We start from the raw sequence: 12,350 nt of genomic DNA, 5'->3' as shown, positions 1-12,350 counted from the left end.
TGTAAATGGTGAGATTTTGACCTTATGGGTCAAAATTAGGGTTTAAGTGTCAAAATGGGTATGACACGTGTTTAACACTTGAGTTCGGGTTTAATTGGCGTATTAGGACCATTCTCACTTGTGTTAGTGATTATTGGTTAGTTTTGGGCACGGTTTGTGCTTGGAAGTGCATTTGGGTCGAAATTGCACTAAGTGACGAATTGGGTTGATTTGTAAATCCACTCTAAGTGTATTGTTGTAATTGTGATAATGGAATAGGTATTTTCCATTGGCGAGTTGCGGTTTACTTGGAAGCTCTCTTCAAGACTTCAAGGTGAGTGATAATATCCTATGTGCATATGTATGTGTTGGATGGGTGCGGGTCGGGTGAAGTGATTCTCGGCTATAGAGCTCACTTCACATATAGATGGATTTGATGGACTTTTGTATGAGTCCAATTGGCACGGTTGTGCGATTTGGTTGACCATCTTTGGCGAAGTACGCGTTCGCGTGTACATTATCACACGTGGTTGTGATGTGGTTGATATAACCCCAATGGCGAAGGGTATAATGTTGAGAAGTGAATCGCGTGTGTATCCGGATTCACGATGACGCGTGTGGTTTCGGTCATCTTATTGTATTGTGGAAATGAATCTCGTGTAGTTCGGATTCATGGTGGCTCGTGTAGTTCGGTCATCTTATTGAGGTAGTAATCTAGTGTGGTTTCGGATTACTAAGGCTCGTGTGGTTCGGCCAACCTCGATGTTGTGAAGATAGTAATCTCGTGTGGTTTCGGATTACTAAGGCTCGTGTAGTTCGGCCAATCTTCATTGTGGTATTTGGTTCTCGGTATTGGGTTAAGGTGTTAACCTTGTTCGTTTATATTGTTATATATTAATGTATTGTTGTGTTGTAGCTAACCCTCCGGGTGTAGCTATTTGGCGTTGTTCACATCGTCGTTGGTGAACTTATATTGTTGTTGTATCTTTAGCTCCTTGCTTAGAGATCGTACGGTATGCTTAGTGTAGTGCCTTATATATGGATGCCTCGGTATGTGGTATTTGTTATTTTGGGGCGTGTCCATTTTATACATATATATGTATGTAGTATATTATCATTCACTAAGCGTTAGCTTACCCTCTCGTTGTTGACTCTTTTTATAGATTGCATGCGGACGGTGGCTCGGGTAAGCGCGGGGACTAGAATACTTGCATAGTTGCTTTAGAGACTTGCTTTTGGATTTATTAGGATTGGGTAGCGTATCCCCAATCGCCATGCTCGGCTTTGTTTTGTATTAAAAGTCTTATGGTCGAAAATTGTATTTTGGTACTTAAGGGGTAATTTGGGTCAATGTGGGCCCCACTTCGTAAACTAAATTTTATTAATGGAACGTGCTAGTTTTCATATATTGAACATGCGGTTAAAAGCGTTTTGTCTAAATACGTCGGGAACTAGTCAAACATTTCGCATTTAAGAACTTTTTGGACAGTCCACTTTGGCGCGCCGCGCGGCCTATATGGCGCGTCGCGCAACATGTTGTTCAGGAAATTTTTTTTTATTTTGCTGTTTTCACGTGGTTTTGTCGTTGGATGGTTTGGGTTGTTACAATTATGTCGATGCTTAACACCCACCATACCAGCACAAGACACCGCGTGATCCCCGAAAATATCCCCAGTAAAAACCCTTGAACAGGCAGAGCATGCCGTCGAGATAGAGAACAATGGAACACCCAACCGGTAGCACAACACACATCGGTAAGTCTTTGCGTTCATCATCTGACCCAACCCCAAAATAGGGACTTCCCTTAGCCAAGCAGAGGTGTGATCACCCTGCTGCGATTTCCATAAGGCCGATTGTCGGGGAGATAATGAAAAAGTGGATTCTGCAGAAGCGGTAACCTTTGTGAAATAAACATCTGCCAATTTCTTCATGAGTATGGGGGCAGCGACCTCACTCTGATTACCTAAAATATCAAACCCAACCGTTTTATTAAACAGACCCAATGCATCTTCAAAAGCACGACCAAGACCAACAATACCCGCATGACGTAGGAGCTTGGTCTGCAACCCAGCAGACTGTAATCGAGAAGCCAGAAAAGCATAATGACGAACATCTCCCGCAGAATAAACACCAAGCCCTCCAAATGCAAATGGCAAGGTGGCAAGCCGCCACTGCCAATCACCAAACCCAGGCCCTGAAGCAGTAACAATACGCTTCAAGGAAGATCGAAGGGCTCCATCGAAAGCGCGTTGAGCCGCCTCAAATATACTAGGAGGACAAGTACGCAAGGTAAAGTAGATTTTAGAAACTCCCGTACATGCCCTAAGCAACAACAACTCACACTGAGGATCATCAAGCTTATCAACCTTATCCATAAGCGCAATGGACTTGGTCACCCTTTGCATCACCAGTTCACAACTAAAACCAAGATCGAAACTTGCGGGGGCCCCAAGCAACTTAACACCATTTAAAGGTCGAGCAATATTAGGAGGAAAGACACCCACTTGCCTGCTGCGAGGGTCCTCCGTAGGCCAGAAAATTTCCGTTTTTTCAACGTTGAGATGAAGCCCAAAACGAGGCCCATCCCCCATAATCAAATGCAAAACCTTCCCCACCACCAAAGTGTCCCCAATAATAGTGCCATCATCCAAATACCACGCCTGAAGACAAACCTCAAAATTATCTCTGATTTTAGAAACCAAGGGTTGTAAGACCAAAGCAAAAAGCAACGGACCAAGGGGATCACCCTGTTGCACCCCCTGAGAAGACCATAAGGTGTGGTTCCCATAATACAATCTTGCTGGATTAGAGTAGCAAAATTCAACCCACTGAGAAATGCTCGGACAAAGGCGGCGAACTTCATGTAACATGAACGTACGATCAACATTATTATTATTATTATTATTATTATTATTATTATTATTATTATTATTATTATTATTATTATTATTATTATTATTATTATTATTATTATTATTATTATTATTATTATTATTATTATTATTATTATTTCGAATATAATTATTAAAATCTATTTTTTCGAATATATATTTTTTTGAACAACACTTTTATTAAATAACATTAATACGGTAACATTTATTTAAAAAAAAATACATAATCAAAAGTTACATTAAGTAAACATAAATTAAAAATTATGAATCTATGCGTTATCTTTGTCCAAGTCCACGTCTTCATTTTCATTTTCATCGTCGCTTTCGTCCTCGTTTTCTTCAACATCTTCGGCGGTGTTGGAAGTTTCAGCTTCTGGAGCGGCTCGGGCATGTGGAACGTGTCGAACACGAAAATTAGCCGGAAGATTCCAAATGTGTTCGATGAGCTTTTGTCGTAGTAGACGATGAATGGACGAATCTCGCAATTCTTTATTAATGCGCATGTGTGCTTCAACCCTTTCCTAGAATGAGCGATTTGGATGACGAGCTGGCTTGTAATTCTCTTCAAGTGAACACATTGCATGTCCATTGTCTTCAGTGATCATATTATGCAAAATAACACAAGCGTGCATAATTCTTCGGATTCTTTCGACATAGAATTGTCGGCACGGGTTTTTTATTATTTGCCATCGACCTTGAAGCACACCGAATGCCCGTTCAATATCTTTCCGAGCAGATTCTTGATATTTTTTAAATTTTGCTGATCTTAGGTCAGGCGGACTTTTGAAAGACTTAACTAATGTCGCCCAATCCGGATATATCCCATCGGTTAGGTAGTAACCTTTATTGAAATTACAACCACTAACCGAAAAATTACAAGGTGGAACCGTGTCTTGAAGTAACTCGTTAAATAAATCAGATTGATTAAGGACATTGATGTCGTTGTTTGAACCAGCGGGTCCAAAATAAGCGTGCCAAATCCATAAATCATAAGATGCCACAGCTTCTAACATGATTGTTGGATAGCCATGATCGCCTCTAGTATAATGACCTTTATATTTATATGGACAATTTTTCCATGCCCAATGCATACAATCTAGGCTACCCAACATTCCCGGAAAACCATGTAATTCTGCATGTGCGGATCCAAGACGTGCTACGTGTAGTGACCAGAACTTTTCCATGTTTATATATATATTAAATGAAATTGTTATTTACATGATTAAGTGTTTTCAACATGTTAAGAAATCAAACTTTTTAAGACTTGATTAATTGAAATAGGTTTCATATAGACAATTGACCACCCAAGTTGACCGGTGATTCACGAACGTTAAAACTTGTAAAAACTATACGATGACATATATATGGTTATATATATAGTTAACATGATTTTATTATAAGTATGTATCTCATTAGGTATTTTAACAATGAGTTATATACATAAAAATGAGACTATTAATTTAAGAAACTCGAAAACGATATATATAACGATTATCGTTATAACAACGTCTTACTAGGTACATATGAATCATATTAAGATATTGATACACTTGGTTAATTATATTAAATGATAAGTAAATATATTATTAAGTGTATTAACAATGAAAGACATATGTAAAAATAAGACTACTAACTTAATGATTTCGAAACGAGACATATATGTAACGATTATCGTTGTAACGACATTTAACTGTATATATATCATACTAAGATATATTATATATCATAATATCATGATAATATAACAATTTAACATCTCATTTGTTATAATAAACAATGGGTTAACAACATTCAACAAGATCGTTAACCTAAAGGTTTCAAAACAACATTTACATGTAACGACTAACGATGACTTAACGACTCAGTTAAAATGTATATACATGTAGTGTTTTAATATGTATTCATACACTTTTGAAAGACTTCAAGACACTTATCAAAATACTTCTACTTAACAAAAATGCTTACAATTACATCCTCGTTCAGTTTCATCAACAATTCTACTCGTATGCACCCGTATTTGTACTCGTACAATACACAGCTTTTAGGTGTATGTACTATTGGTATATACACTCCAATTATCAGCTCTTAGTAGCCCGTGTGAGTCACCTAACATATTTGGGAACCATTATTTAGCAACTAGCATGAAATATCTCATAAAATTACAAAAATATGAGTAATCATTCATGACTTATTTACATGAAAACAAAATTACATATCCTTTATATCTAATCCATACACCAACGACCAAAAACACCTACAAACACTTTCATTCTTCAATTTTCTTCATCTAATTGATCTCTCTCAAGTTCTATCTTCAAGTTCTAAGTGTTCTTTATAAATTCCAAAAGTTCAAGTTTCATAAAATCAAGAATACTTTCAAGATTGCAAGTTTTCTTCCAAGTTTTCTAAATCCATTCCAAGTAATCATCCAAGATCAAGAAACCTTTGTTACTTACAGTAGGTTATCTTTCTAATACAAGGTAATAATCATATTCAAACTTTAATTCAATTTCTATAACTATAACAATCTTATTTCGAGTGGAAATCTTACTTGAAATTGTTTTCGTGTCATGATTCTGCTTCAAGAACTTTCAATCCATCCAAGGATCCTTTGAAGCTAGATCTATTTTTCTCATTTCTAGTAGGTTTATCCAAGGAACTTGAGGTAGTAATGATGTTCATAACATCATTCGATTCATACTTATAAAGCTATCTTATTCGAAGGTTTAAACTTGTAATCACTAGAACATAGTTTAGTTAATTCTAAACTTGTTCGCAAATAAAAGTTAATCCTTCTAACTTGACTTTTAAAATCAACTAAACACATGTTCTATATCTATATGATATGCTAACTTAATGATTTAAAACCTGGAAACACGAAAAACACCGTAAAACCGGATTTACGCCGTCGTAGTAACACTGCGGGCTGTTTTGGGTTAGTTAATTAAAAACTATGATAAACTTTGATTTAAAAGTTGTTATTCTGGGAAAATTATTTTTATTATGAACATGAAACTATATCCAAAAATTATGGTTAAACTCAAAGTGGAAATATGTTTTCTAAAATAGTCATCTAGACGTCGTTCTTTCGACTGAAATGACTACCTTTACAAAAACAACTTGTAACTTATTTTTCCGACTATAAACCTATACTTTTTCTATTTAGATTCATAAAATAGAGTTCAATATGAAACCATAGCAATTTGATTCACTCAAAACGGATTTAAAATGAAGAAGTTATGGGTAAAACAAGATTGGATAATTTTTCTCATTTTAGCTACGTGAAAATTGGTAACAAATCTATTCCAACCATAACTTAATCAACTTGTATTGTATATTATGTAATCTTGAGATACCATAGACATGTATACAATGTTTCGACCTATCATGTCGACACATCTATATATATTTCGGAACAACCATAGACACTCTATATGTGAATGTTGGAGTTAGCTATACAGGGTTGAGGTTGATTTCAAAATATATATAGTTTGAGTTGTGATCAATACTGAGATACGTATACACTGGGTCGTGGATTGATTCAAGATAATATTTATCGATTTATTTCTGTACATCTAACTGTGGACAACTAGTTGTAGGTTACTAACGAAGACAGCTGACTTAATAAACTTAAAACATCAAAATATATTAAAAGTGTTGTAAATATATTTTGAACATACTTTGATATATATGTATATATTGTTATAGGTTCGTGAATCAACCAGTGGCCAAGTCTTACTTCCCGACGAAGTAAAAATCTGTGAAAGTGAGTTATAGTCCCACTTTTAAAATCTAATATTTTTGGGATGAGAATACATGCAGGTTTTATAAATGATTTACAAAATAGACACAAGTACGTGAAACTACATTCTATGGTTGAATTATCGAAATCGAATATGCCCCTTTTTATTAAGTCTGGTAATCTAAGAATTAGGGAACAGACACCCTAATTGACGCGAATCCTAAATATAGATCTATTGGGCCTACCAAACCCCATCCAAAGTACCGGATGCTTTAGTACTTCGAAATTTATATCATATCCGAAGGGTGTCCTGGAAAGATGGGGATATTCTTAAATATGCATCTTGTTAATGTCGGTTACCAGGTGTTCACCATATGAATGATTTTTATCTCTATGTATGGGATGTGTATTGAAATATGAAATCTTGTGGTCTATTGTTACGATTTGATATATATAGGTTAAACCTATAACTCACCAACATTTTTGTTGACGTTTAAAGCTTGTTTATTCTCAGGTGAATACTAAGAGCTTCCGCTGTTGCATACTAAAATAAGGATAAGATTTGGAGTCCATGTTTGTATGATATTGTGTAAAAACTGCATTCAAGAAACTGATTTCGATGTAACATATTTGTATTGTAAACCATTATGTAATGGTCGTGTGTAAACAGGATATTTTAGATTATCATTATTTGATAATCTACGTAAAGCTTTTTAAACCTTTATTTATGAAATAAAGGTTATGGTTTGTTTTAAAAATGAATGCAGTCTTTGAAAAACGTCTCATATAGAGGTCAAAACCTCGCAACGAAATCAATTAATATGGAACGTTTTTAATCAATAAGAACGGGACATTTCAGTTGGTATCCGAGCGTTGGTCTTAGAGAACCAGAAAATTTGCATTAGTGTGTCTTATCGAGTTTGTTAGGATGCATTAGTGAGTCTGGACTTCGACCGTGTTTTCTTTAAAAATGATTGCTTAACATTTTTGTTGGAAACTATATATTATTAACATGTATATATTATGTGATATATTAATCTCTTAACATGTTTGATATTGTGTGATAGATGTCTACCTATAGCACAAATCCCATTGACTCACCTAATAATAACGAAGAGTCGAATATATATTGGACTGATTCACAAGTTCCCGAAGAGGAACCGGAAGAAGAATCAGAACCGGAAGAAGAATCAGAACCGGAAGAGGAGGAACCGGAGGATGAAATAGAACCGTTGGAAGAAATAATAAAACGGTTAAGTAAAAGAAAATCCTCAACCAACCGACCAAGGTTAATTATGGTCAATAGTGTTTCCGCCAAGGAAGCAAAATATTGGGAGGATTACCAATTCTCCGATGAATCGGATTCCGACGAGAATTCCGATGATGTTATAGAAATTACCCCAACTGAATTTAAAAAGGCAAAAGAAAATAATAAGGGAAACAGCATAAAAATAGAGAAATCTAATTCCAACCCCGATGAACTTTATATGTATCATCAACCCCCGAAGTCCTTAAGTTGTAACATTGACCCGGGAACCTCTAAACCACCAGGTTTTTCTAAACCGTTGTGGAAAATGACAGCTAGTATTAGGGGAACATCATATATCCCTAGAAACTTGGCAAAACGAACCAAAACCGAAGAAGAAGAAACGAGCGAGACGGAATAAGATAGTTGTATTCGTATGGTGTAATATATGTAATATAGTGTGCTTATGCTTTATGATATATGTAAAAATTGCTTGTATTAATAAGTATTTTTTTTTTATGAATCTAACTCTTGTCTATTTTACAGTATAAAAACACAAAATGGGTAGACAACCCAATATTTTAAGAGACCTACCCGGAGACATGATTGATGAAATCTTGTCTAGAGTCGGTCAGAATTCTTCGGCACAACTATTTACGGTGAAATCAGTTTGTAAGACATTCGAAGAACGTTCCAAGAATGCCTTGGTTTATAAGAGACTTTCGTTTGAAAGATGGGGGATATCACATTGGGAAACCCATAAGTTACGATGTGTTTACTTTGACGCATATATTGCGGGGAACCCAAATGCTATTTTACGCAACGGGTTAAGAAATTATTTTGACTCAATGTATCCGAATATAGGACTTCATGATTTAGAAAAAGTGGCTAACATGCAACATAAAGAAGCATGCTATGCTTACGGGTTAGTAATGTTCGCTTCTCACCTAAGTGAGGAAAAGAACATCGGGCTACAACTATTAAACAAAACGTTCCCATAAGTGACGGAGTCGGTAATTGGGGTAATAAATGAGGTTTTTAGGTTATTACGAGACTGTTGGTCATTACGTAACCCTCGTCCCTTTGATGACATTACAACACGCTGTCTTATCAACGGCCATAACGGTTATGTTCCACAAGACCAAGGATGGGAAGTAGTCCTAGTAAAACCAGAATGCATGACTTGTTTCTGGACGTATGAATTACGTGTCTTTATTGCCTTTGCTGAACGACTTGTGTACTAGCTAGAATTATCTTCACAACTATCTTGTATCAAAGTTATTGTGTGCTATATTCCATGCTTTATGTAAAATAAGCGGTATTGTAAGTTTGTAAAATATTGTATAAAAGTTTGAACGCGAAATATTATTATAATCAGTTTTTCATATAGAATTGTAGTAGTTGAATTGTATATTAGCTACTAAGTATGAACTTAACGGGTAGGTACTACCCGAATTTAAACTTATAAAACGCTAATATGAAGAAAAAGCTTTTATAAATGAGTTCATATTATGCTACGAAATACTATTAACTACTCTTAATATTCTGTATGATTAACTTGTTCCATTTGACTATTTTGAAGGAAATGGCACCGACTACTCGACACACCGTGAATATGAATGAAGAGGAATTCTGTACTTTTCTAGCTTCAAACATAGCCGCAGTACAGGCTGCGCTACATACCAACAATAACCTTGGATCTAGCAGTACAGGAAATCGTGTAGGATGCACCTACAAAGAATTCACTGCCTGCAAACCTTTGGAATTTGATGGAACCGAAGGACCGATCGGATTGAAACGGTGGACCGAGAAGGTCGAATCGGTGTTTGCCATAAGTAAGTGTACTGAAGAGGACAAAGTGAAGTACGCTACGCATACCTTCACAGGTTCTGCGTTAACATGGTGGAATACCTATATAGAGCAAGTGGGACAAGATGATGCGTACACACTACCGTGGTCAGCATTCAAGCACTTGATGAACGAGAAGTACCGTCCCAGAACCGAGGTCAATAAGCTCAAGACAGAACTTAGAGGGTTACGAACCCAAGGATTTGATATTACCACGTACGAAAGACGATTCACAGAATTGTGCCTATTGTGTCCGGGAGCGTTCAAAGACGAGGAAGAGAAGATCGACGCGTTTGTGAAGGGATTACCGGAAAGAATCCAAGAAGATATAAGTTCACACGAGCCCGCCTCCATACAACATGCATGTAGAATGGCTCACAAACTAGTGAACCAGATTGAGGAAAGAATTAAAGAACAGACGGCTGAAGAGGCCAATGTGAAGCAAGTCAAAAGAAAGTGGGAGGAAAACGGTGATAAGAATCACCAATACAACAACAACAGCAATTACAATAATAATCGCAACAATTATCCCAATAATCGCAACATCAATCGCAACTACAACAAACGGCCCAACAACAACAACAACAACAACAACAACAACAGCAACTACAACAATCATCCCAACAACAATAACAACCGCAACAACAACAACAATCAGAAGCAGCTATGCCAAAGGTGTGAAAAGTATCACTCGAAGTTCTGCACCAAATTTTGCAACAAGTGTAAAAGAAATGGTCATAGCGCGGCGAAGTGTGAGGTCTACGGACCAGGGGTTAACAGAACGAAAGGAACAAATGGTGTCGGAACGAGTAATGGCAGAGCAAGCAGTGTCGGAGCAAGTTATGCCAATGTAGTTTGTTATAAATGTGGAAAACCGGGCCACATTATTAGAAATTTCCCGAACCAGGAGAACACGAATGGACAAGGCCGCGGAAGAGTGTTCAATATTAATGCGGCAGAGGCACAGGAAGACCCGGAGCTTGTTACGGGTACGTTTCTTATTGACAATAAATCTGCTTACGTTTTATTTGATTCGGGTGCGGACAGAAGCTATATGAGTAGAGATTTTTGTGCTAAATTAAGTTGTCCATTGACGCCGTTGGATAGTAAATTTTAACTCGAATTAGCAAACGGTAAATTAATTTCAGCAGATAATATATGCCGGAATCGAGAAATTAAACTGGGTAGCGAAATATTTAAGATTAAATTTGATACCAGTAGAGTTAGGGAGTTTTGATGTAATAGTTGGCATGGACTGGCTGAAGAAGGTGAAAGCAGAGATCGTATGTTATAAAAATGCAATTCGCATTGTACGAGAAGAAGGAGAACCCTTAATGGTGTACGGAGAAAAGGGCAACATGAAGCTACATCTTATTAGTAATTTGAAGGCACAAAAACTAATAAGAAAAGGTTGCTATGCTGTTCTAGCACACGTTGAGAAAGTACAAACTGAAGAAAAGAGCATCAATGATGTTCCCGTCGCAAAAGGATTTCCCGATGTATTTCCGAAAGAATTACCGGGACTACCTCCACATCGATCTGTTGAATTTCAAATAGATCTTGTACCAGGAGCTGCACCAATAGCTCGTGCTCCTTATAGACTCGCACCCAGCGAGATGAAAGAACTGCAAAGCCAACTGCAAGAAGTATTAGAACGTGGGTTCATTCGACCAAGCACATCACCATGGGGAGCTCCTGTTTTGTTTGTCAAGAAGAAGGATGGTACATTTAGGTTGTGTATTGACTACAGAGAGTTGAACAAACTTACCATCAAAAACCGTTATCCACTGCCGAGAATTGACGACTTATTTGATCAACTACAAGGCTCGTCGGTTTATTCGAAGATCGATTTACGTTCTGGATATCATCAAATGCGAGTAAAGGAGGATGATATTCCAAAAACTGCTTTTAGGACGCGTTATGGTCATTACGAGTTTATGGTTATGCCGTTTGGATTGACTAACGCACCAGCTGTGTTCATGGACCTTATGAACCGAGTGTGTGGGCCATATCTTGACAAGTTTGTCATTGTTTTCATCGATGACATACTTATTTACTCAAAGAATGATCAAGAGCACGAAGAACATTTGAGAAAAGTGCTAGAAGTATTGAGGAAAGAAAAACTGTACGCTAAGTTTTCAAAGTGTTCATTTTGGTTGGAAGAAGTTCAATTTCTCGGTCACATAGTGAACAAAGAAGGTATCCAGGTGGACCCGGCAAAGATCGAAACCGTTGAAAAGTGGGAAACCCCAAAAACTCCGAAGCATATACGTCAATTTTTAGGATTGGCTGGTTACTACAGAAGATTCATCCAAAATTTCTCCAAAATAGCAAAACCCTTGACTGCATTAACGCATAAAGGAAAGAAATTTGAATGGAAGGATGAACAAGAGAAGGCATTTCAATTATTGAAGAAAAAGCTAACTACGGCACCTATATTGTCATTGCCTGAAGGAAATGATGATTTTGTGATTTATTGTGACGCATCAAAGCAAGGTCTCGGTTGTGTATTAATGCAACGGACGAAGGTGATTGCTTATGCGTCTAGACAATTGAAGATTCACGAGCAAAATTATACGACGCATGATTTGGAATTAGGCGCGGTTGTTTTTGCATTAAAGACTTGGAGGCACTACTTATATGG

The 12,350-nt window shown here is 36.8% G+C and overlaps 1 pseudogene; it reads right to left on the bottom strand.

Annotated features, from left to right (window-relative positions):
• Positions 1-3,139: 3,139 nt before the first annotated feature.
• The window catches only part of LOC139868518 (uncharacterized), a 32,320-nt pseudogene continuing 23,109 nt past the window's right edge, over positions 3,140-12,350 (bottom strand).

This window comes from Rutidosis leptorrhynchoides, chromosome 9 (assembly GCF_046630445.1).
Source record: "Rutidosis leptorrhynchoides isolate AG116_Rl617_1_P2 chromosome 9, CSIRO_AGI_Rlap_v1, whole genome shotgun sequence".
Lineage (NCBI taxonomy): Eukaryota > Viridiplantae > Streptophyta > Magnoliopsida > Asterales > Asteraceae > Rutidosis > Rutidosis leptorrhynchoides.
This window is presented reverse-complemented; position numbering and strand designations above follow the sequence as displayed.